Raw genomic sequence first — 26,517 nt, forward strand, 5'->3', positions numbered from 1 at the left:
CTGGGCATGGTGGTGGGCGCCTGTTATCCCAGCTTCTCAGGAGGCTGAGGCAGGAGAATTGCTTGAACCCAGGAGGCCGAGGTTGCAGTGAGCCGAGACTGCACCACTGCACTCCAGCCTGGGTGACAGAGTGAGACTCCATCTTAAAAAAAAAAAAAAAAAAGCAAGAGCTTGTCTATACAAACAATTTAAAAATATTAGCTGGACATGGTGGTGTACACCTGGAGTCCCAGCTACCCAGGGGACTGAGACAGGGGGATCTCTTGAGGCCCGGAGGTTGAGGCTGCAGTGAGCAATTGTTGTACCACAGCCGCCCCCCGCCCCCAGCTTGGTTGACAGAGCAAGGCCCTGTCTCAAACGAAAAAAAAAAAAAAAAAAAAGGGTGAGTTCATGTCCTTTGCAGGGACATGGATGAAGCTGGAAACTATCATTTTCAGAAACTAAGAGAGGAACAGAGAACCAAACACCGCGTGTTCTCACTCATAAGTGGGAGTTGAACAATGAGAATGCAGGGAGGGGAACATCACACACTGGGGCCTGTCGGGGGGTGGGGGGCTAGGGGAGGGAGAGCATTAGGAGAAACTCCTAATGTAGATGGCAGGTTGACAGGTGCTGCAAACCATCATGGCACGTGTACACCTGTGCAACAAACCTGCACGTTCTGCACATGTATCCCAGAACTTAAAGTATAATAAAAATTAAAATAAAGAACTTTTTTTGTAAAACAAAGAACCAGTATGCAAAATGTGCCAAAAAAACCTCTTCAGACTCAACCACTGGAAAACAAACGGCCGCATTTAAACATGGGCCTCCTCACCAAAGGTGCTTTGCAGGTGGTACATTCGCCTACGAAAAATCACTCCACGTCGTAACTCATCGGGGGATTGCAAATGAATACCCGCCGAGACGTGCCAGGCGACGGGTCTGGAGATGACTAAGATCTAGAGATGCCAACGGATGAAATACCGGAACTCTCATTGAAGGCTGGTCACAAGAGAGTCCCTGCACCCTCTGACTTTGAGGTCACTGTGCAGCCTGGAATCAGATTTTCTTTTCTTTTTTTTTTTTTTTTTTCTTGAGACTGAATCTTGCTCTGTGGTCCAGGCTGGAGGGCAATGGTGCCATCTTGGCTCCCTGCAACCTCCGCCTCCCGGGTTCAAGTCATTCTCCTGCCTCAGCCTCCAGAGTAGCTGACAGGCACCTGCCACCATGCCTGGCTAAGTTTTGTTATTTTTAGTAGAGACTGGGTTTCTCCATGTTGGTCAGGCTGGTCTCAAACTCCCGACCTCAGGTGATCCACCTGCCTCGACCTCCCAAAGTGCTGCGATCACAGGCGTGAGCCACCGTGCCCGGCCATGTAGTCACATTTTCCTCAAACTTTGGGTTTAGGGGAGCCCAGCTTTGGGATTAGGAGAGTCCAGCTTTAGATTTAAGGGATCCCAGTTTTGGGTTTAGGGGAGCTCAGCTTTGGGATTAGGAGAGTACAGCTTTGGGTTTAGGAGAACTCAGTTTTGGGATTAGGAGAGTACAGCTTTGGGTTTAGGGGAGCCCAGCTTCCATCCCTCGCACCCTCAAAGTTCCCCATCTTTGTAGACCCAGTGACCTCTGTTACTGTGATAACACCTGCCTCTGAACGAACTCTGTGTTCTACTGACTTGAAAGTGAGCTGCCAACCCCAGTGAACCGGCAGCTGGCAGGCGTCGGGGGAAGAGAGGACCTGCCTGCCCCAGCCTCAGATCACAAGGCAAGAATCCTCGTAGCTAAGCACAAAAACACGTAGGAAATGCTCTGAGCTCTGTCGCTCTGTGTTGATTTTCCTCTATTGCATAACCCAACCAAACAGACAGTTTGCCCAGCGAGATTTGCATGCTGCCCTCTGCGGACGCCCGTGACGATTTTGAGCCGTGTTCTCTGCAAAGGCAGCGACCGCGTTTCTCTGATTTCTGTATCTCATTCTCAGAGTGTATAACACACGGCTTCACCACGGGCCAGAGCGCGGATTCTGAGAAACACGAGTAGCTCTTTTTAAAACAAAATTAATGTGTGTGTGTGTGTGTGTGTGTGTGCGCGCGCGTGCACGGCGGCTGTTTTTTAAAGTTTCCAAGTACTTTACCGTGCACACACCTTTCTGGGTGGGGATGTCTGAACAGCAGCTGCAAAATCTACCTCGCTCTGGAAAGCAGGAAGCCACTGTACGTGGAATTAAGCTAATTAACATGAAATGCCCTTCAGTGAAAAAAAACAAAAAATGAAAAAACCCAGTTGTTGACGTGTGGGCCCTTCCCTGCTGCAAAAGAAGAAGGTGCAAATAGCACGTCTTCTGAAATTTAAGCACTTCTGCCATTACCGAGCCGCAGTGCCAATGGTTACCGGGGGTTACGGCAGACACATTTGTTGAACAGATGAGAGAGAGGAGACAGGAAGGTTTGCAGGCTCCACTTCCTAACAGCCGTTCTCTGTTTAAAGACCGTTGCTCAGGGTTAATTGACGCCGACTTGCCTCATGATAGTTTAATTGTAATGAGGTGGATTTTACTCACCCTGTTTCCAGCCGTGTGCCCAGCGGAGCAGCCAAAGAGAAAGACCCCCGGAGGTGAAACCGAGACGGTCTCAACTGTCTTGTTCCTGTCTGAAGTCGAAGCTGGGCTCCCTTAGATCCAAAGCAGGCCTTTCTTAAAACCCAAAGCTGCCCTCCCTCAGACTCAAAAAGAGGCTCCTTTAAGAACCAAAGAGAGCCTCCCTTAGACGCAAAGCTGAGCTCCCCAAAACCCAAGGCTGGGGTCCTTTAAACCCAAAGCTGGGCTCTTTTAAACCCAAAGCAGGGTTCCCCTAAACCCAAAGCTGGGCTCCCCTAAACCCAAAGCTAAGGTCCCTTAACCACAGAGCTGGGCTCTCCTAAACCCAAAGCTGACCTCCTTTAAACCCAAAGCTGGACTCCCCTAAACCCAAAGCTGACCTCCTTTAAACCCAAAGCTGGACTCCCCTAAACCCAAAGCTGACCTCCTTTAAACCCAAAGCTGGACTCCCCTAAACCCAAAGCTAAGGTCCCTTAACCACAGAGCTGGGCTCTCCTAAACCCAAAGCTAAGCTCCTTTAAACCAAAAACTGAGCTCCTTTAAACCCAAAGCAGGGTTCCCCTAAACCCAAAGCTAAAGTCTCTTAACCTCAGAGCTGGGCTCTCCTAAACCCAAAGCTGACCTCCTTTAAACCCAAAGCTGGGCTCCTTTAAACCCAAAGCAGGGTTCCCCTAAACCCAAAGCTGGGCTCCCCCAAACCCAAAGCTGGACTCCCCTAAACCCAAAGCTGGACTCCTTTAAACCCAAAGCTGGGCTCCTTTAAACCCAAAGCTGGACTCCCCTAAACCCAAAGCTGGACTCCCCTAAACCCAAAGCTGGGCTCCTTTAAACCCAAAGCTGGACTCCCCTAAACCCAAAGCTGGACTCCCCTAAACCCAAAGCTGGGCTCCCCTAAACCCAAAGCTGGACTCCCCTAAACCCAAAGCTGGGCTCCCCCAAACCCAAAGCTGGACTCCCCTAAACCCAAAGCTGGGCTCCTTTAAACCCAAAGCTGGGCTCCCCTAAACCCAAAGGTGGACTCCCTTAAACCCAAAGCTGGGCTCCTTTAAACCCAAAGCTGGGCTCCTTTAAACCCAAAGCTGGGCTCCCCTAAACCCAAAGCTGGACTCCCCTAAACCCAAAGCTGGGCTCCCTTAAACCCAAAGCTGGACTCCCCTAAACCCAAAGCTGGACTCCCCTAAACCCAAAGGTGGACTCCCTTAAACCCAAAGCTGAGCTCCTTTAAACCCAAAGCTGGGCTCCTTTAAACCCAAAGCTAAGCTCCCTTAACCACAGAGCTGGGCTCCCTTAAACCCAAAGCTGAGCTCCTTTAAATGTACAGCTGGGCTTTCCTTAACCACAAATCTGAGTTCTCCTAAACCCAAAGCTGGGCTCCCTTAAACCCAAAGCTGGGCTCCCCCTAAACCCAAAGCTGGGCTCCCCTAAAACTCAAAGCTGAGCTCCTTTAAACCTACAGCTGGGCTTTCCTTAACCACAAATCTGAGTTCTCCCAAACCCAAAGCTGAGCTCCTTTAAACCCAAACCTGGGCTCCCCTTAAACCCAAAGCTGAGCTCCTTTAAACCCAAAGCTGGGCCCTCATAGACCTAAAGCTGGGTTCCCCTAAACCCAGGGAAGATTTTCATCTTTGAACACAAAGGAGCGTGTTTTTCTCTTGTTCCCTGGATCCAAACCCTCAATGACGGGAACCCTCAGCTGTGACAAGCATCCAGTATATGTTATCTCCCCACGGTGTGAGCCAGTTTCAGTCTCTCTCCTGTGAAAGGTAAAAGGATCCCAGGGTACCAGTGATCATCGACAGACACTCGTGTCTTTGTTCTCTTTGTGACCTGAGGAAGGTTCTCAGGTCAACAGAAAAGGATATTTTAAAAGATTTCAAAGCAGGACCCATCCTAGGCTACCCCACAGCACAAGAAATTCACAAAACAGGCCGGGCGCAGTGGCTCACGCCTGTCATCCCAGCACTTTGGGAGCCTGAGGCGGGCGGATTACGAGGTCGGGAGTTTGAGACCAGCCTGGTCAACGTGGTGAAACCCCCGTCTCTTCTAAAAATACAAAAAAAATTAGCTGGGCGTGGTGGCAGGTGCCTGTCATTCCAGCTACTCGGGAGGCTGAGACAGGAGAATTGCTGGAACCAGGGAGGTGGAGGTTGCAGTGAGCTGAGATTGCACCGCTGCACTCCAGCCTCAGCCACAGAGCAAAACCCTGTTAAAAAAAAAAAAAAAAAAAAGAAGCGGTAGCTGGGGCACCTTTCTGAGCAAAAACTAGAATCTTCCATGTCCTGTTCGAGTCCTGCGTGTTTGCAGATTGACTCTGAAAATCACCTGGTGGGTTCTCAAATGGTTAACCCTGTCATGCACCGATTCCCCTCCTATAGGTAAAAGCTGGAGACAAATAAAGACAGGTGGAGAATTTGTTAAGCAAACATCTGATTCCTTAATGATGTAATAATGTCTTTTTTTTTTTTTTTTTTTTAGAGACAAGATTGCACTTGGTTGCTCAGGCTGGTCCCCAACTCCTAGACTCCAGAAATTCTCCTGCCTCAGTTTCCAAAAGTGTCGGGGTTACAGGTCGGAGCCACTGCACCCAGCCCTTAATAATGTCTTATTTCTTCTTTTGAAGGCAGATTCTCACTGGGTCACCCAGGCTGGAGTGCAGTGGCATTGTGGCTGTTCACTGCAAACCTTCACCTCTGGGGTTCAAGCAATTCTCGTGCCTCAGCCTCCTGAGTAGCTGGAACCGCAGGTGGGTGCCACCAAGCCCAGCTAAATTTTTGTCTTTTAGTAAAGATGGACATTTTACCCTGTTGCCCAGGCTGGCCTCAAACTCCTGAGGTCAGGCAATCCCCTTGCCTTGGCCACCCAAAATGCTAGGATTACAGGTGTGAGCCACTGCACCTGGCCCCTTAATGACGTCTTCCTGTAAATTATGGCCAAATGTGTACACATTAATTTAAATATTACCTAATTAACATTTTATTTACTTTTGTTTCTCTTTTATATTGTAATTAAGGCTACATGGATACATAAATTTAAGAATATTTAAATAATATACATAATCCTATAAAGTAATATAATATATAAATTATATATTACAGATCAGATGTTTTTATGTATGATATTTATATAGAATAATTTATTTACAAATTATATAAATTAAACATGTTATATAGTATGCATATTTAATAATTATAATATATTGTATAGTATTACTTATATGTTATATATAATTTATACATATATGTGACATATTGAACATAGCACATATAAAATTATATATGACATATTTTATAGATCACATTATGTGTATATATAATGTATATGTAATTATATGTATAACACATCTTTTCTGTATGTCGTTTTGGTGAGGGTAGCATCACAAAATATCTTATATAAAAACGGGTGAGGCCGGGTGTGGTGGCTCACACCTGTAATCCCAGCACTTTGGGAGACTGAGGCGGCTGGAACACCTGAGGCCAGGAGTTCCAGACCAGTCTGGCCAACACGGTGAAACCCCATCTCTACTAAAAATACAAAACTAGCCGGGCGTGGTGGCAGGCACCTGTCATCCCAGCTACTCGGGAGGCTGAGGCAGGAGAATCGCTTGAACCCAGGAGGTGGAGGTTGCAGTGAGCCGAGATCGTGCCATTGCACTCCAACCTGGGTGAAAAGAGTGAAACTCTGTCTCAGAAACAACAACAAAAAATGGTCGCACTGATACAAACTTACGTATGAACGTTCCCTGCAGCACTCTTCGCGACAGCCGAAAGGTGGAAACGGCTCAAGCGTCCATCAACAGACAGAGAGATAAACACAACAAGAGCCACAGCCACACAGTGGAATAGTATACAGCCATGAAAAGGAACAAGGCTCTGACCGAAGGAACAAGGCTCTCTACACTGTGGATGAACTTTGAAGACATGACGCTCAGGGAGAGAAGCCAGACACAGAAGGCCACGTGCTGTAGGATTCCATTTCAATAAAATGCCCAGAACACGCTGATCCATATAGAGAGAAAGGAGATGATCATGGCTGGGGCTGGGGATGGGGAAATGGGAATTGAATTTCCCCCTAAAGGGGTGTTGCCTTTTGGGGGAATGACAAAGTGGTGGAAATAGACAGACGTGGATGTTGCCCAGCACTGTGAATGTCCTAGATGTCCTCCAGTTATTCGCTTTAAAACGGTGAGTTTTCCATGATGTAAAGTATAATCTCAATAAGAAACGATTGTCTCTTGAAGCAGGAAGGACACATCCCTTACATTTCTGTTTTACTCCCTGTGTCTGAGCTGGCCTTCCACCACACCCTCCTGGCTGACTCCCTGCCCGCCCTGAGTCCTGAATGTTCCTGCATTCTTAATGCTCCACCCTTTTTTTGCTTGGGTTTTCCTGTCTCCCAGACAGCCCAAGCCACGGCCAGGGTGACTGACACTTTTTCCCCAGGGCAGGGCAGCCCCAGGGCCGAGCTTCCGCTTTTGGGGGACGCAGCGGTCACTGGGGCTGTAGCCAGCCTGGCCTCCTCATCCCTCAGGTCCTCACCGGGGTGTCTGGGGCTCACTGTGCAAGCCTTCCCTGCCTGTGGTCACTATGGCCAATCTGACCTCGGCTGGCTGTGAGTGGAGGGGAAGCGGTCGCCATTGCTGTGTTAACCAGTGACCTCATGGCGTCCGTCAGGAAGCCACAGTGAAAGGCGTCCAAGTTCTCAAGTCCAGCATTGTTCCAATTTCCTCCATCTCTTCCCCGGCCACACACAGCTTCCTTCCTAGCTACCTGGAGTTGACAGGGAAGGAGAGTGCCAAGCGTCCTTGAGTCCTCGGGTGACATCTCCTGTTCCCGGAGCAGACGTCACATTGAATGTCTGCAAATGTTTTCTTGTGCCCCCCGTCCTAGGAAGATGCGCTTATCATCTTTGCACTACGTATGGGGACACTGAGGTGCAGAGGGTATCAGGAACCTGACCCATGAGTGACAAGGGCATGGTGCTTGGCACCCAGGCCCTAGGTTTTCTGGGTGTATAGAAGATGCCACACTCTGCTTTGCATTAATCTCCAAATACGTGCATCTGAGCAGAAACACACGTGTGCCCCTGAGCCTGAACTCTGCACCTGTCTCTGGCTGCCTGTTTCATCCTCCTTGCCCTCCTGAGGGGATTTCAGGGACCATACTGAGGACAAGTCAGAATACAGGTTAAAAAAAAAAAGAGGAGGCCGGGCACAGTGGCTCACACCTGTAATCCCAGCACTTTGGGAGGTCGAGGTGTGTGGATCGCCTGAGGTCGGGAGTTCCAGACCAGCCTGAGCAACATGGAGAAATCCCGTCTCTACTAAAAATAAGCCGGGTGTGGTGGTGCACGCCTGTAATCCCAGCTACTTGGGAGGCTGAGGCATGAGAATTGCTTGAACCCGGGAGGCAGAGGTTATGGTGATCTGAGATCACGCCATTGCACTCTCCAGCCTGTGCAAGAAGAGCAAAACTCCGTCTCAAAAAAAAAAAAAATAATAATCATAATAAAAAATTTAAAAAAAGAAGAAAAGTGGGTCTCAACAGGGTGCCCAGTGTATTACCGAACAGCTGAGCCCCTCAGGAGCTCCTCAACCTGCCTCAGTTATTATTGGAGAGGCAGAAAGAGCCAAGGAATCTCACTGCCTGTTTCTGCTGTAAACCACCCTGCTGGGAAGGGGTGGATGCAAAGCTACCAACTGACCACAACTCACACGCTGGGGTGGTGTTTCCCCTGCTCGCTCTCAGGCACAGATGACGTGATCATGCCAGCTCCCTTGGTATGCTATTCCACCTGGCTCTGCGGCAGGCTGTGTCTCCACAGCGGTGGGACCAACTCACGGATATCTGTTGCCCTAACTCCTGTGGCTCCTCTTCCCCGTGCAGCTCCTCATGCCTGTCTGCACCCAGCACGGTCTTGAGTGACACCTTCAACCCTCCTTCTTGTGGCATCAGCCCACCATGGACCTGCCGGAGCCTCTTGGAAATCTGCATTTCATTCCAGCCCATGGGTGACAGCTCCTGCCTCCATGAAGACCCTCTCTTCCCCACCAGATACCTGCTGCAAACTCCTTTGGGTCTGCTTTCCTTAGCTTAGAGCTGTGCACCCAGGGCGGTCTTGGTCAATGCAGGGTGTGTGTGTGTGTGTGTGTGTGTGTGTGTGTGAGACACAGGACATTCCCAATGACTGTGGAGGGAATGAATGGGTGCATGTATGAATAACACTCAGGGTGTCCACACAAATGTAGAGAGAATGAATGAATGACACCCAGAGATTCATTCCCACAAATGTGGAGGGAATGAATGAATGATACTCAGGGATTCCCCACAAATGTGGAGGGAATGAATGAATGACACTCAGAATTCAGTCCCACAAATGTGGAGGGAATGAATGAATGACACCCAGGATTCACTTCCACAAATGTAGAGAGAATGAATGAATGATACCCAGGGATTCCCTACAAATGTGGAGGGAATGAATGTATGACACCTAAGGATTCCCTACAAATGGAGAGGGAATGAATAACACTCAGAGATTTGCTCCTGCAAATGTGGAGAGAATGAATGAACAACACCAAGATTCATTCCCACAAATGTGGAGGGAATGAATGAATGACATCAGGGTTCACTCCTGCAAATATAGAGGGAATGAATGAATGACACCCAGGATTCCCTTCTGAAAATGTAGAGAAAATGAATGAATGATACCCAGGGATTCCTCACAAATGTGGAGGGAATGAATGAATGACACCCAGGATTCACTTCCAAAAATGTAGAGAGAATGAATGAATGATACCCAGGGATTCCCCACAAATGTGGTGGGAATGAATGAATGATGTCGAGGGATTCCCGCAAATGTGGAGGGAATGAATGAATGACACCCAGGATTCACTTCTGCAAATGTAGAGAGAATGAATGAAAGACACCCAGATATTCCCTGCAAGTGTGGAGGGAATGAATGAATGACATCCAGGGATTCCCCGTACATGTGGAGGGAATGAAAGAATGACACATAAGGATTCCCCAGAAATGTGGAGGGAATGAATGAATGACACCCAGAGATTCATTCCTGCAAATGTGGAGGGAATGAACGAATGAGTAACACACAGGCCTTGCTTGATAAACGAATGGGTGAATGCATAAATGAAAGAATGACGTGCAGGGTTTTCTCCCTAAAAGTGGAGTGAATGAAAGAGTCAATGCGTGATGCCCACTAGTTCTTGACAAGTGTAGAGCAAATGAGGAGATGAATGAATGAATGAATGCCACTCTGAGAATGCAGAGTGAATGAGTGATGGAATGTGTGGAGCAAATGAGGAAATGAATGAATGAATGCCACTCTGAGAATGTAGAGTGAATGAGTGATGGAATGTGTGGAGGAAATAAGGAAATGAATGAATGAATGAATGCCACTCTGAGAATGCAGAGTGAATGAGTGATGCAATGTGTGGAGGAAATGAGGAAAAGAATGGCTGAATGAATGAATGCCACTCTGAGAAGGCAGAGTGAATGAGTGATTGAATGTGTGGAGGAAATGAGGAAATGAGTGAATGAATGAATGCCACTGTGAGAATGCAGAGTGAATGAGTGATGGAATGTGTGGAGGAAATGAGGAAAGGAGTGAATGAATGCCACTCTGAGAATGCAGAGTGAATGAGTGATGGAATGTGTGCAGCAAATGAGGAAATGAGTGAATGAATGCATGCCACTCTGAGAAGGCAGAGTGAATGAGTGATGGAATGTGTGGAGGAAATGAGGAAATGAGTGAATGAATGAATGAATGCCACTCTGAGAAGGCAGAGTGAATGAGTGATTGAATGTGTGGAGGAAATGAGGAAATGAGTGAATGAATGAATGCCACTGTGAGAATGCAGAGTGAATGAGTGATGGAATGTGTGGAGGAAATGAGGAAAGGAGTGAATGAATGCCACTCTGAGAATGCAGAGTGAATGAGTGATGGAATGTGTGCAGCAAATGAGGAAATGAGTGAATGAATGCATGCCACTCTGAGAAGGCAGAGTGAATGAGTGATGGAATGTGTGGAGGAAATGAGGAAATGAGTGAATGAATGAATGAATGCCACTCTGAGAAGGCAGAGTGAATGAGTGATGGAATGTGTGGAGGAAATGAGGAAAAGAATGAATGAATGAATGAATGCCACTCTGAGAATGCAGAGTGAATGAGTGATGGAATGTGTGGAGGAAATGAGGAGATGAATGAATGAATGAACGCATGCCACTGTGAGAATGCAGAATGAATGAGTGATGGAATGTGCGGAGCAAATGAGGAAAGGAGTGAATGAATGCATGCCACTGTGAGAATGCAGAGTGAATGAGTGATGGAATGTGTGGAGGAAATGAGGAGATGAATGAATGAATGAATGCATGCCACTGTGAGAATGCAGAATGAATGAGTGATGGAATGTGCGGAGCAAATGAGGAAAGGAGTGAATGAATGCCACTCTGAGAATGCAGAGTGAATGAGTGATGGAATGTGTGGAGGAAATGAGGAGATGAGTGAATGAATGAAGGCCACTGTGAGAATGCAGAGTGAATGAGTGATGGAATGTGTGGAGGAAATGAGGAGATGAGTGAATGAATGAAGGCCACTGTGAGAATGCAGAGTGAATGAGTGATGGAATGTGTGGAGGACATGAGGAGATGAGTGAATGAATGAAGGCCACTGTGAGAATGCAGAGTGAATGAGTGATGGAATGTGTGGAGGAAATGAGGAGATGAGTGAATGAATGAATGAAGGCCACTCTGAGAATGCAGAGTGAATGAGCGATGGAATGTGTGGAGGAAATGAGGAAATGAATGAAGGAATGAATGCCACTCTGAGAATGCAGAGTGAATGAGTGATGGAATGCGTGGAGGAAATGAGGAAATGAATGAAGGAATGAATGCCACTCTGAGAATGCAGAGTGAATGAGTGATGGAATGTGTGCAGCAAATGAGGAGATGAGTGAATGAATGAATGCATGCCACTGTGAGAATGCAGAGTGAATGAGTGATGGAATGTGTGGAGGAAATGAGGAGATGAGTGAATGAATGAATGAACGCCACCCTGAGAATGCGGAGTGAATGAGTGATGGAATGTGTGGAGCAAATGAGGAGATGAATGAATGAATGAATGAATGCTACTGTGAGAATGCAGAGTGAATGAGTGATGGAATGCGTGGAGCAAATGAGGAGGTGAATGAATGAATGCATGCCACTCTGAGAATGCAGAGTGAATGAGTGATGGAATGTGTGGAGGAAATGAGGAAAGGAGTGAATGAATGAATGAATGCCACTGTGAGAATGCAGAATGAATGAGTGACGGAATGTGTGGAGGAAATGAGGAGATGAGTGAATGAATGAATGCCACTGTGAGAATGCAGAGTGAATGAGTGATGGAATGTGTGGAGCAAATGAGGAAAGGAGTGAATGAATGAATGCCACTGTGAGAATGCAGAGTGAATGAGTGATGGAATGGACAGAAGGTGGCAGGGGCGGTGTGGACGTTGGCCCCAACGCCTCCCTCTGACCCATTTTGGTCCAGCTCGCCACTGGCCCTGACCTCTCCGCTGCATCCATGGAAACTGTGCACCCAGCACCCCTTTTCCCCGGGGGTCACTCCCGCTCTGGGCTGTGTGGTTCTCTCGGACTGTCAATCAATGAGGAGAAGGGTGTGGTCCAAGTCTGTCAATCACTGAGGATGGGGGAGCGTGGTCTAAGCCTGTCAATCACTGAGGATGGGGGAGTGTGGTCCACGCCTGTCAATCACTGAAGATGGGGGTGTGGCCCAAGCCTGTCAATCACTGAGGATGGGGGAGTGTGGTCCAAGCCTGTCAATTACTGAAGATGGGGGTGTGGCCCAAGCCTGTCAATCACCCAAGAGAGGGGTGTGGCCCAAGCCTGGCCAGTTAGGGGGTCCGTCACCCTGTTCATAAAAATTATTGCAAGCAGTGGTCATTTGTCTCTGACGTGGCCGGTCAGAACCCTTCAAGAGGTGTGACTTGTGGGTGCCAGGAGAGTGAGGGTCCCCTTTTTGATTCTGTTCTGAAAAGATGGGGACCCCAGACTACCAGAGACCCTCTTTCCATTCCTATAGAGAAGGTGGTCTTCCTGAAGTCATTCCACACCCTGCAGCTGAGGGAGGCAGAAAAAAGTGGGGCTGAAACGTGGGAAGAGAGAAAGAGAAAGAGGAGAGACTGATGGCCGTTTAAGCTCCTGGATCCAGCCATGCCTGAAGTCCTCATAGAAATCCTAATTATCCAATTTGACAGTTTCCACCTTGCCTTCAGCTAGCTCGACTCAAGTTTCTATCGCTCGCCATAGAAGACAGTTGTGCCTCAAGCACTAGAGGCAGGCAGGCTGAGGTCCCAGTTGGGGGACAGAATACTCCTAGTTCCAGCAAAAGGTCCCTACGGAGCCCATGCCACCTGCCCTGGGCTGAAGCATGGTTATTTCAAAGGCAGTCACGCATCGTTCATCACTAATTCCCCAGTGCAGTGGTTCAAGGCTAACAAGCAGCACCCAGCGCCCACCTCTGCCTCTTTCTGGTTGTAGGTCTTGAACACAGCCCCCCCGCCGGCTCCATGTTCGCCTCAGTTTCCCTTAATGGTAAAACAGGGACGATCGTCATAGCACCTGTCTCATGAAGTTTCGAAAATCCCAGAGACAAGGCTGGGTGCACGTGGCTCACACCTGTCATCCCAGGCACTTTGGGAGACAGAGGCGGGCGGATCACCTGAGGTCGGAAGTTCGAGACCAGCCTGGCCAACATAGTGAAACCCCCATCTCTACTAAAATACAAAAAATTAGCCGGGCGTGGTGGCGAGTGCCTGTCATCCCAACTACTCAGGAGGCTGAGGCAGGAGAATCACTTGAATCCGGGAGGGGGAGGTTGCAGTGAGCTGAGATCGCCGTGCTACTGTACTCCAGCCTGGGCGACAGAGCGAGACTTCGTCGAAAGAAAGGATAAAGGAAAAGGAAAGGAAAGAAGGAAGGAAAGAAGGAAGGAAAGAAAGGAAGGAAGGAAAGAAAGGAAGGAATGAAAGAAAGGAAGGAAGGAAAGAAAGAGAGAGAGAAAGAGAGAGAGAAAGAGAAAGAGAGGGAAAGAAAGAAAGAAAAGAAAGAAAGAAAATCCCAGAGATAAAGACCTTGCAAAAGTGGCTGCTGCATCCTGTGCACTCAATTGACGTCAACTATTTTTATTTGCGAAAACCAAGAACAACGTCTCCTCCCCGCAAAACAAAAGCAAAATAAAAGCAGAAGACAGGTGTGAAGAAGCTTTCTGGGAGAGCACATTTTCAAGAAGGTGGACTTTTTCCATCTTTTTCTAGGCCAACCTCAGCCCTGTCTGTGACCCTCGAGAGCTTGTGCAGAGTGCGTGGCCCCTATCTTGAGGGTGTGTGTCATTTTGCAGGACTCTGGTGAGCCCGGGTTAAAAAAATCACACACCCCAAAGGCAGGCCGAGCTGAGGGCTCTCTCTGCCATTCAACCGCATCTCTGGCCCGGATCTGCTCTGTTGCTGGGGTATTTCTGCAGGGCGGCTCTCCTCTGTGAACACCCCCAGGTCCCCGTGACTTACAGCGGCGGCCGCAGGGAGGGCAGACGTCCCGGGTGAGGCTGGTCTTGTGGTGTTTGTCCGAGCAGCCGTCAAGCTGGGCAGGGGGTCCTTGGGGACGCTCCTCCTCCTGGTCCAGAGGTGGCTGCCCTATGGCAGTGTGCTTGCACAGGGGCAGGAGTGCAGGGCCAGCTCTCTGCTCTGCTGGGAAAAAAAAAATCCCACTGGTTGTGCCTGCACCACACCCTGAGACAGACACGAGCAGCCTCCAGAGACCCAGCGAGCTGCTCTCAGCGGCGATCTGTCATCTGCAGACTGAACTTGGTGCACGGTGGTTATGAAACAGGCCAGACCGACAATAGATGGGAAAGGTTCCTGTTTTTGGCCCTGGGCCCCAGGGAGCGGGGTCAGACCATCACAGGGGGATTTTACGTGTTTTTCTCCTGATGCGATATTTTTCAATACGGCTTTTTTTTTTTTTTTTTTAAATGAGTTTGGCCTCCATGTATGCAGGACCATTGCCTCAGAAGAGTTAGTGTAGGATTCGAAAATGGGTTAAATTTAAGGACAGCTTCTCTTGCCTATATTGGATATGACTTTATGCTTTAGGTGAAAATACTAATTTTTAAAAATATGTATGTCCACAGTCGCTATTTTTTTTTCTTTCTTTTTTTTTTTTTTTTTTTTTTTTGAGACGGAGTCTGGCTCTGTGGCCCAGGCTGGAGTACAGTGGCCGGATCTCAGCTCACTGCAAGCTCCGCCTGCCGGGTTCACGCCATTCTCCTGCCTCAGCCTCCCGAGTAGCTGGGACTACAGGCGCCCGCCACCTCGCCCGGCTAGTTTTTTTGTATTTTTTAGTAGAGATGGGGTTTCACCGTGTTAGCCAGGATGGTCTCGATCTCCTGACCTCGTGATCCGCCCGTCTCGGCCTCCCAAAGTGCTGGGATGACAGGCTTGAGCCACCGCGCCCGGCCTTTTTTTTCTTTTGAGACTGAGTCTCGCTCTGCTTTCCAAGCTGGAATGCAATGGTACCGTCTCAGCTCACTGTGACATCTGCCTCCCAGGTTCAGATGATTCTCCCTCGGCTTCCCAAGTAGCTGGGATAACAGGCATACACCACCACATCCAGCTATTTTTCTTTTTTTTGTATTTTTTTTATTTTTAGTAGAGGCAGGGTTTCATCATGTTGGTCAGGCTGGTCTCCAACTCCTGACCTCAGGTGATCCACCCGCCTCAGCCTCCGAACGTTCTAGGATTACAGGGGTGAGCCACCACGCCCGTCTGTATATTCACTATTTAAAAGCGGTGCTCATTGGATTATGCTAAGACAGTTTTTATTTGGAAGCTTGAGGCTGCCGTGAGCTGAACGACACGGTACTGGCTAAACTGAACTGAACCGAACAACTCACACCACTGCACTTCCAGCCTGGGTGACAGACAGAGCGGGATCCTGTCTCAAAAATAAAAGGGAGAGCCCTTAATGCAAACAGCTAGCTCAGGGTATATTTTGTGCAGTTTCTGTCTGTTACAGGCTGAATGGTACCCTCCCAAATTCACACGTTAAAGTCCTAAGCCCTAGGACCACACGATGTGGCTGTATTTAGAGATTACTTCTTTGTAGAGTTGACGACGGTAAAATGAGGTCACTAGGAGTGGGCCCTGATCCAATAGGACTGGTGTCCTCATAAGAAGAGGAGACGAGACCGGGCGCGGTGGCTCAAGCCTGTAATCCCAGCACTTTGGGAGGCCGAGACGGGCGGATCACGAGGTCAGGAGATCGAGACCATCCTGGCTAACACGGTGAAACCCCGTCTCTACTAAAAAATACAAAAAACTAGCCGGGCGAGGTGGTGGGCGCCTGTAGTCCCAGCTACTCGGGAGGCTGAGGCAGGAGAATGGCGTGAACCCGGGAGGCGGAGCTTGCAGTGAGCTGAGATCCGGCCACTGCACTCCAGCCTGGGCGACAGAGCGAGACTCCGTCTCAAAAAAAAAAAAAAAAAAAAAGAAAAAAAGAAGAGGAGACGAGGACGGGGACACACACAGAGGGTTGACCCTGTGAGGACACAGGGAGAAGGCGGCGTCTCCAAGCCCAGGAGAGAGGCCTCAGGAGGAACCAGCCCTGCCCACACCTGGATCTCAGATTTCCAGCCTCCAGGACTGTGGGAGAATCAATGTCTGTTGTTTATAAGTCACCCAGTCTATGGTATTCTGTGATAGCAGCCTGAGATGGACTAAGACATCCCATAAGAGGAGGAGATGAGGACACAGACACACACAGAGGGACGACCCCGTGAGGACACAGGGAGAAGACGGTGTCTCCAAGCCCAGGAGAGAGGCCTCAGGAGGAACCAGCCCTGCCCACACCTGGATCTCAGACTCCCAGCCTCCAGGACTGTGGGAGAATCAAGTCTGTTGTTTCTAACCACCCAGTCTGCCGTGTTTTATTATGGTGGTCGAACTGACTGCCCCTTCACTCTGAAGCAGGTGGGAGAAGGCGAACGTCGGGGAAGCTGCAGAAACCTGGGCCGAAAGGAAGGGAACGTGGGTGCCGCTGGCTTGTGCCTGCTGTCGAATTCCGAAGACCATCTCGAGGCCATCGCCGTCGGGAGTCACGCTCCCCGGCCTGGCTTCTCGGTAGAGACAGTGCGTTACAGGGTGGGAAATGGTTGTTAACCGTGGTGCCCCGCCTTGGGGTTGGGGAGCCACCCGAGAAGGCACACAGCCACAGCCACAGCCACAGCCACAGCCACAGCCACAGCCACAGCCACAGCCCTCCCGGGTGCGGCTCCCTGGGATTCCGCCCTCTGCCCTTACACAGGGTTTCTCTGTCACTGCTCGGTTCACAGGAAGCAACTTGTCTGCTGTTCCCAAATCTACTTCTGGGGGCCTCTGTCCTCTGCTCTTTTCCCGGAGGGAACAGGCTGGGAAGGAGACTGGTGTCCCCTTAAAGCATTCAGGCAGCCACCACTTCAGACGGACCAGTCATTCGCAGATAACTAGGACATGGGGTCATGTTCAACACCGCTTCCCGTGACTCTCCTTCCTTCCTTCCTTCCTTCCTTCCTTCCTTCCTTCCTTCCTTCCTTCCTTCCTTCCTTCCTTCCTTCCTTCTTTCCCTTTCTTTCTCTTTCTTTCTTTCTCTCTCTTTCTTTCTTTCTTTCTTTCTTTCTTTCTTTCTTTCTTTCTTTCTTTCTTTCTTTCTTTCTTTCTTTCTTTCTTTCTTTCTGTCTCTCCTTCCTTCCTTTCTTTCCTTCCTTCATTTCTCTCTTTCTTTCTCGTCTTTCTTTCTCTTTCTCTCCTTCCTTCCTTTCTTTCCTTCCTTCCTTTCCTTCCTTCCTTCTTCCTTTTTCTTTCTTTCTCTTTCTTTCTTTCTCTTCTTCCTTCTTTCCTTCCTTCTTTCTTTTTCTTTCTTTCTCTTTCTTTCTCTTCTTCCTTCCTTCTTTCCTTCCTTCTTTCTTTCTCTCCTTCCTTCCTTTCTTTCCTTCCTTCCTTTCCTTCCTTCCTTCCTTCTTCCTTTTTCTTTCTTTCTCTGTCTTTCTTTCTCTTCTTCCTTCTTTCCTTCCTTCTTTCTTTCTTTTTCTTTCTTTCTCTTTCTTTCTTTCTTTCTCTCCTTCCTTCCATCCTTCCTTCCTTCTTTCCTTCCCTCTTTCTTTCTTTCTTTGTTTCTTTCTTTCTCTCCTTCCTTCCTTCCTTTGTTTCCTTCCTTCCTTCCTTCCTTCCTTCCTTCCTTCCTTCCTTCCTTCCTCTCTCTCTCTTTCCCTCCTTCCCTCCCTCCCTTCTTTCCTTCTTTCTTTCTTTCTTTCTTTCTTTCTTTCTTTCTTTCTTTCTTTCTTTCTTTCTTTCTTTCTTTCTTTCTTTCTTTCTTTCTTTCTTTCTTTCTTTCTTCTTTCCTTCTTTCTTTCCTTTTGAGATGGAGTCTCGCTCTGTCGCCCAGGCTGGAGTGCAGTGGCACAACCTTGGCTCACTGCAACCTCCGCCTCCCTGGTTCAAGTAATTCTGCCTCAGCCTCCCACGTAGCTGGGACTACAGGCGCCTGCCGCCACGCCCAGCTACTTTTTGTATTTTTAGTAGAGACGGGGTTTCACCATGTTGGCCAGGATGGTCTTGATCTCTTAACGTCGTGATCCGCCCGCCTCGGCCTCCCAAAGTGCTGAGATTACAGGCGTGAGCCACTGCACCTGGCCGAGTATTTTTAATATTAGTGTTTTAGGAACTCAGTCACTCCACTAGCCAACCAGCATGGACAGAAACGCAAATATCAGGCCCAGCGCAGTGAGTGGCTCACAGTTGAAATTCCAGCACTTTGGGAGGCTGAGGTGGGTGGATCACTTGAGGTCAGGAGTTCAAGACCAGTCTGATTAATATGGTGAAACCCCGTCTCTACTTAAAACACAAAAATTAGCCAGGCGTGGTGGCAGGTGCCTGTCATCCCAGCTCCTCGGGAGGCTGAGGCAGGAGAATCGCTTGAACCCGGGAGAGGGAGGTTGCAGTGAGCCGAGATCGCACCACCGCACCTCAGCCTGGGGGACAAGAGTAAACCCTGTTTCTAAATAAATAAATAAATAAATAAATAAATAGTATGCTGACAAGGAAATATGGCTCTTTCTGTTTGTCATAGTGGCTGGCATGTCCAAGAAGGTACCGGACTTGCTGAGGTGTGGAGTGAGGTGGCACACAGGCTGGTGACAGATGGTTGGTTTGGGGGAAGTGGGACGGCGAGGGGCGTGTTGGGGCGGGCTTGGAGGCCTGTGGGCGTCAGACAGGCAGCTTAGGGGGTCCTGGCCGTCCAGGAAGCTGTGAGTATTTGGTTTGGCGGCAGCTGAACCCAGGCAGCGGGGCCGAGGAGGTAAGAAGCAGAGATGGATAGGCAGCAACCCTGCCGGATGCCAGCCACAGCAGACACAACAGTGTTAGAAAACTATGAAGGAGGGTCAGCCCGTCTTGGTGATAGCCCCCAGAGGTGACCTCCCAACACCCACCAGATGCACAACAGCCAACTCCGTTTTTGTTTTTTCCGACGGAGTTTTCCTCTTGTCGCCCAGGCTGCAGTGCAATGGCACGATCTTGGTTCACCGCAACCTCCCGTGTTCAAGCAATTCTCCTGCCTCAGCCTCCCGAGTAGCTGGCATTACAGGCACGCACCACCACGTCTGGCTAATTTTTGTGTTTTTAGTAGAGATGGGGTTTCACTATGTTGCCCAGGCTGGTCTCAATCTCCTGATCTCGTGATCTGCCCTCCTCGGCCTCCCCAAAGTGCTGGGATTACAGGTGTGAGCCACTGCGCCCAGCCCTCTGTTGTTTTCTGAGATGGAGTCTCGCTCTTGTTGCCCAGGCTGGAGTGCAGTGGCATGATCTCGGCTCGCTGCAACCTCCGCTTCTCAGGTTCAGGCGATTCTCCTGCCTCAGCCTCCCGAGTAGCTGGGATTACAGGTGCGGGCCATCATGCCCGGTTAATTTTTGTATTTTTAGTAGAGATGGGGTTGCACTATGTTGGCCGGGCTGGTCTCAAACTCCTGACCTCAGGTGATCCGCCCACCGTGCCCTCCCAAAGCGCTGGGATGACAGGCTTGAGGCCCTGCGCCCGGCCATGTTAATTCTTCAGAAGTCGACAGAGGCCCGTTGCTCTGAGCTGCCACCACCCCCGGCCCTGTTTGTGACGACCAATGGGCTTCTGTGGATGCAGGATTTTGGGTGCTAAAACCAGGAGAGCCCTCAGCAGCACCCATGGGGCCGCCTATCTGGCCCAGGGTGACCTGACTCTCTCGGTTCTGTCCTGGGAGACGGGGGGATTTTTAAGCCTGACCTTTTAGCTTTACCACGGGGCTCCTATCCAGCCTCTTCCTTCCTGAGACTGTCTCTACGCCCAACTTCCAAGGCTCACGGAGCTGGCCGGAGAGTCCCAGGGACCTCCTCCGAACTACGTCTTGGAAGGAGGTGGCTGCGTCTTCTCAGATACCATGTCCAGGCTTCAGTCTGAGTCTTTTCGGTCTGACTCCAAGGGATGTAAATGTCAGCCCCCGGGAAGCTCTCCGTGCATCCCTGTGATGGTGCTTTGCAGACTTTTGGCCTGTGTTTGACTTTCTGATGCGTTTTCACTTCCATTTTTGTTCTGACGTGTTTATTTATGGAGAGACGAGGTTTTGCTCTGTTGCCCAGGCTGGAGTGCAGTGGTGACACTATAGCTCACGGCAGCCTCAACCTCCTGGCGTGAACCGATCCTCCCACCTCAGCCTCCTGAGCAGCTGGGACTACAGGTGCATGCCACCACAGCTGGCTAATCTTTGACTTTTGGAGAGATGGGGGGGTCTCACTATGTTGCCCAGTCTTAGTTTTCATTTTTATTTATTATTATTGTTACTTTTTGAGATGGAGTCTCGCTCCGTCACCCAGGCTGCAGTGCAACGGCGCAATCTCGGCTCACTGCAACCTCTGCCTCCCGGGTTCAAGTGATTCTCCTGCCTCAGCCTCCTGAGTACCTGGGATGACAGGCATGTGCCGCCACACCCAGCTAACTTTTTGTATTTTCAGTGGAGATGGGGTTTCACCACGTTGGCCAGGGTGGTCTCGATCTCCTGACTTCGTGATCCACCCACCTCGGCCTCCCAAACTGCTGGGATGACAGGCGTGAGGCACCACGCCCGGCCAGTTTTCATTTTTATTTATTAGCATTATTTTTTTTTGAGACGAAGTCTCGCTCTGTCACTTGGGTGGGAGTGCCGTGGTACGATCTTGGCTCGCTGCAACCCCTGCCTCCTGTGTTCAAACGATTCTCTTGCCTCAGCCTCTCAAATAGCTGGGACTACAGGCATGTGCCACTACACCCGGCTAATTTTTGTATTATTAGTAGACACAGGATTTTACCCTGTTGGCCAGGCTGCTCTTGAACTCCTGACCTCAAGTGATCCACCCGCCTCAGCCTCTCAAAGTGCTGGGATGACAGACACGAGCCACCGTGCCCGGCCTCATTTTTCTGTTTGGAAATAAAGTCCTGTCTAGGTTTACGATGAGTGGGATCACATCACTGAAGATAAACGAGCAAGAAAATTGATTTGCTTATCTCTGTTTTGGTCACGTCCTCTTGGAGGGGAGCCAAACCTCCTCCCTTCTCTCCCCCACTTCGAACACAGAGTGTTGGTGGCACTCAGTCAGGGACAGGACCCCGCTCTGGGTTCGGGTTCCTCTTTCTGCTCACTCTCTGGGGACCCTGTTTGCCTCCCTGCAACACGCCTTGCTGAAGAGCTCGGTGCTGGCTGCCACGTGAGCCGCCCCGTCCCTACTCTCAGCAGCCTTCCCCACCTGCAAACCCCAATCGAGGGCCTCCCGTGTTGCGTTGGATGGCGGCCCCCAGAGATAGCTCCACGTCCCGAGCCCTGCTATTTGGGGATGGGACATCATTTGGAAAAAAAGGTCTTTGCAGATTAATTAACTTGTGGATCTTGAGAGAAAATAATCCTGTGTTATCTGGCTGGGCCTTAAACACAATGACAGGTGTCCTTATCAGAGACAGAGGAGGAGACACAGACACAGAGGAGAAGGCCACGTGGAGATGGAGGCAGAGACTGGAGTGATGTGGCCACAAGCCCAGGGACTCCTGGAGCCCCCAGGAACTGGGAGAGGCAGGAAGGATCCTCCCCTAGAGCCTCCAGAGGAAACTGGGTACAATTGTAATGGGTTGAACAGTGGATCCTGGAAAGATATGTCCATATCCTCGAGCTCAGAATCTGGAATGGGATATTACTTGGAAATAAAGAACTTTGCAGATTTAATAAGTTAAGGATCTGGAGATGAGATCTTCCTGGAGTAGCGTAGGCCTTAAATGGAATGACAGGTGTCCTTGTCAGAGACAGAGGAGGAGACACAGACACAGAGGAGAAGGCCACGTGGAGACAGAGGCAGAGACTGGAGTGATGCGGCCACAAGCCCAGGGATGCCTGGAGCCCCCAGGAGCTGGGAGAGGCAGGAAGGAGCCTCCCCTAGAGCCTCTAGAGGAAACTGGGTCCAATTGTAATGGGTTGAAGAGCAGATCCTAAAAAGATATGTCCGTATACTAGAGCCCAGAACCTGGAATGAGATGTTATTTGGAAATAACGAATTTTGCAGATGTAATGAGTTAAGTATCTTGAGATGACATCATCCTGGATTAGGCTGGGCCCTAAATGGAATGACAGGTGTCCTTGTAAGAGACAGAAGAGGAGACACAGACGCAGAGGAGAAGGCCACGTGGAGACGGACGCAGAGACTGGAGTGATGCGGCCACAAGCCCAGGGACACCTGGAGCCCCCAGGAGCTGGGAGAGGCAGGAAGGATCCTCCCCTGGAGCTCCCTGAGAGAGCCCGGCCCTGAGACATTTTGGTCTCAGACTTCTGGCCCCCGGAACTGTGAGAAAGTAAAAACTCCTGTTGTTGAAGTCCCCAGTTTGTGGCATTATCTGGTGTCTGCCTCAGGGGACTCACGGAAATGGCTTTGTCTCTGCACCCCTGCAATCATTTTAACGTTGCTACCCAACATTTTAAAATGTGAAAGATGCAGGCACTTTGTGATGTGCCAGGAGCATTGTTATTTAAAAACACAACTGCCAGCCCGGCGCAGCGGTTCACGCCTGTCATTCCAGCAGTTTGGGAGGCCGAGGCGGGTGGATCCCCTGAGGTCAGGAGTTCGAGACCAGCCTGGCCAAGATGGTGAAACCTAGTCTCTGTTAAAAATACAAAAATTAGCCGGGCGCGGTGGCAGGCGCCTGTAGTCCCCACTACTCGGGAGGCTGAGGCAGGAGAATGGCTTGAACCTGGGAGGTGGAGGCTGCAGTGAGACGAGATTGTGCCACCGCACTCCAGCCTGGGTGACAAAGTGACACTCTATCTCAAAAACAGACAAACAGGCCGGGCGTGGTGGCTCACGCCTGTAATCCCAGCACTTTGGGAGGCCGAGGTGGGCGGATCACAAGGTCAGGAGATCGAGACCATGGTGAAACCCCGTCTCTACTAAAAATAGAAAAAACTAGCCGGGCGCAGGGGCAGGCGCCTGTAGTCCCAGCTACTCGGGAGGCTGAGGCGGGAGAATGGTGTGAACCCGGGAGGCGGAGCTTGCAGTGAGCCGAGATTGCGCCACTGCACTCCAGCCTGGGCGACAGAGCGAGACTCCGTCTCAAAAAAAAAAAAAAAACAAAACAAAAACAAAACTGCCAGCTGGGCACAGTGGCTCACGCCTGTCATCCCAGCAGTTTGGGAGGCCGAGGCGGGCGGATCCCCTGAGGTCAGGAGTTCGAGACCAGCCTGGCCAACATGGTGAAACCTAGTCTCTACTAAAAATATAAAAATTAACGGGGCATGGTGGCACATATGTGTAATCCCAGCTACTCAGAAGGCTGAGGCAGGAGAATCGCTTGAACCCGGGAGGCGGAGGTTGCAGTGAGCCGAGATCGCGCCACCGCACTCCAGCCTGGGTGGCAGAGACTCCGTCTCAAACAAAACCAAACCAAACAAGAAAAAACACAACTGCTTTGTCACTCTTCTGGAGGAACTGAATAGACTCTGCTAATGTTGGTGTTATACAGGCGATCATCCACTTAACTAACCTCTAAAGGAACTGTCTTTAAAGATTCGGGAATTCCACATCCTTCTTTGCCCTCCTGGAGGGTCCTATTTTCAATTCGATTGCCTCCTGTTGTCATGTAGACCTGGATTTGAAAGCCTTTGAGGGGTGACCCTATCCGTCTCATGACAGCCCAACAGTACGTGTGTGGAAATTTAAACATGGGTTTCACTTCCTGGTACCATAAGGATCCCACGTGCTGGAAACTTTCTTCTGCTGAAATGTTTTCTGTGGTCAACACTGATCCAGCTGGGCACCGTGGCTCACGCCTGTCATCCCAGCATTTTGGGAGGCTGAGGCGGGCGGATCACTTGAGGTCAGGAGTTTGAGACCAGCCCGGCCAAGATGATGAAACCGTGTCTCTACTAAAAATACAAAATGAGGCCGGGTGCGGTGGCTCACGACTGTCATCCCAGGACTTTGGGAGGCCAAGGCGGGCGGATCGTGACGTCAAGAGATCAAGACCATCCTGGCGAACACGGTGAAACCCCATCTCTACTAAAAATACAAAACAATTAACTGGGCGTGGTGGTGGGTGCCTGTAATCCCAGCTACTCAGGAGGCTGAGGCGGGAGAATGGTGTGAACCCAGGAGGCGGAGCTTGCGATGAGCTGAGATTGCATCACTGCACTCCAGCCTGGGAGACAGAGCAAGACTCCATCTCCAAAAAAAAAAAAAAAATTATCTGGGAATGGTGGTGTGCACCTGTCATCCCAGCTACTCGGGAGGCTGAGGCAGGAGAATCACTTGAACCCAGGAGGGGGAGGTTGCAGTGAGCCGAGATCACACCACTGCACTCCAGCCTGGGCAACAAGAGCAAAACTCCATCTCAAAAAAAAAAACAAAAAAAAAACATCTATCAGATTGGGAAAAAATCAGTGTCTCCAGCCCAGATCTCAGAGTTTTTTTGACAAGGCTGGGGGAAGAAGCAGGGTGATGAGCTGAACCTGTATTTCCGTCGTTGTGCTGGGCTGACAATCAGAATTCACAGCTTTGCCTCATCCACCTGTTCCAGAGAAGTCAGCGGCTAAAAGCAAGTGTGGACACAACGAACCCCTCCCGGCCAGGATCTCTAGGCCATGTCTAACGACAGAAGCCAGGGAAGGCATAGACAGAAGAAGCCCCTCATTGGGCAATGTGGTTGCTCTGTATTTTGTGGGAGCTGGTTGCTATTTCTGACAGACAGAAGATTAGGATTATGATTAGAAGATCAGTTTGCCATTTCAGAGAGCCGGAAGACTAGAGAAGAGAACTGCAATAAATGCTATCATTTGTTTTGTTTTGTTTTGTTTTTTGAGACAGAGTCTCACTCTGTCGCCCAGGCTGGAGTGCAGTGGTGCGATCTCAGCTCACTGCAAGCTCCGCCTCCCGGGTTCATGTCATTCTCCCGCCTCAGCCTCCCGAGTAGCTGGGACTACAGGCGCCCGCCACCTCGCCCGGCTAATGTTTTGTATTTTTAATAGAAATGGAGTTTTACTATGTAGGTCAGGTTGGTCTCGAACTCCTGACCTGGTGATCCACCCGCCTCGGCCTCTCAAAGTGCTGGGATTACAGGTGTGAGCCACCGCACCTGGCAGGTGTCATATCTTAATGCTGTGTAGAAACCTATGCAGTCTGTGTTAGTTATCTTGGGCTTCCGTAACAAAGTCCCACAGACAAGGCAGCTTAAACAACAGGCATTGATTCTCCCACAATCCTGGAGGGTGAATGTCTGAGATCCAGGTGTGGGCAGGGCTGGTTCCTCCTGAGGCCTCTCTTCTGGGCTTGGAGACGCCGTCTTCTCCCTGTGTCCTCACAGGCTCGTCCCTCTGTGTGTGTCTGTGTCCTCATCTCCTCTTCTTATGAGGTGTCTTAGTCCATCTCAGGCTGCTATCACAGAATACCATAGACTGGGTGACTTATAAACAACAGACATTGATTCTCCCACAGTCCTGGAGGCTGGAAGTCTGAGATCCAGGTGTGGGCAGGGCTGGTTCCTCCTGAGGCCTCTCTCCTGGGCTTGGAGACACCATCTTCCCCTTTGTCCTCATGTGGTCATCCCTCTGTGTGTGTCTGTGTCCTAATCCCTTCTCATAAAGAGGCCAGTCCTATTGGATCAGGACCCACCCATAGACTCGTTGAACCTCAAACACCTCTTCAAAGACTCTACGTGGAAGGGCAGTTGCATTTGAAGGTCCTGGGCATTAGGATTCTCATCCATGAATTTAAAGGAGACACAGCTCCGCCCATGTCACAGTCCCGTGTCTAAATCCCTGATTCCGTCACGTCCGCACCTCGACCCAGTGCCTCTGTGACTGGGTGTCTCGTTATTCGATCGGATCCCTATTGAACGAGCTGCCTAAAACCTCCCCAAGTGCAAAATCCCTGCGTGTCTGCATACGCTGGGCTGGAGGCTGTTGAGGGCTTAGTGCTTCAGCTGGCTCACGCCTGTCATCCCAGCACTTTGGGAGGCCGAGACGGGCGGATCACGAGGTCAGGAGACCGAGACCAGCCTGGCTAACACGGTGAAACCCCGTCTGTACTAAAAAAATACAAAACATAAGCTCGGTGTGGTGGCAGGTGCCTGTTGTCCCAGCTACTCTGGAGGCTGAGGCAGGAGAATGGCGTGAACCCGGCAGGCGGAGGTTGCAGTGAGCCGAGATCGCGCCACTGCACTCCAGCCTGGATGACAGCGAGACTCCGTCTCAAAAAAACAAAAAACAAACCCGAAAATCTCATGCTGAACCTCGAATTGGAAACGTGAGTCAGGGCATCTCAGAAGAGCTGGGCTGGGTTTCTGTGTGTGACCTGCTACTCTGGCCGCT

At 50.1% G+C, this 26,517-nt stretch overlaps 1 protein-coding gene across 2 annotated transcripts in view; it reads right to left on the reverse strand.

The window, feature by feature from the left end:
- Nucleotides 1–26,517, reverse strand: part of LOC139360958 (P2Y purinoceptor 8) — a 67,948-nt gene that overhangs the window by 17,444 nt on the left and 23,987 nt on the right. The window contains exon 2 of one of the 2 annotated variants that reach the window (XM_071089435.1): nt 14,150–14,326. The gene's annotated coding sequence lies outside the window, so the exon portion shown is untranslated. Of the gene's footprint in view, nt 1–14,149; nt 14,583–26,517 lie in introns of those variants that run through there. The other variant, XM_071089436.1, reaches the window with a different exon arrangement.

This window comes from Macaca nemestrina, chromosome Y (genome assembly GCF_043159975.1).
Source record: "Macaca nemestrina isolate mMacNem1 chromosome Y, mMacNem.hap1, whole genome shotgun sequence".
Taxonomy (NCBI): Eukaryota; Metazoa; Chordata; class Mammalia; order Primates; family Cercopithecidae; genus Macaca; species Macaca nemestrina.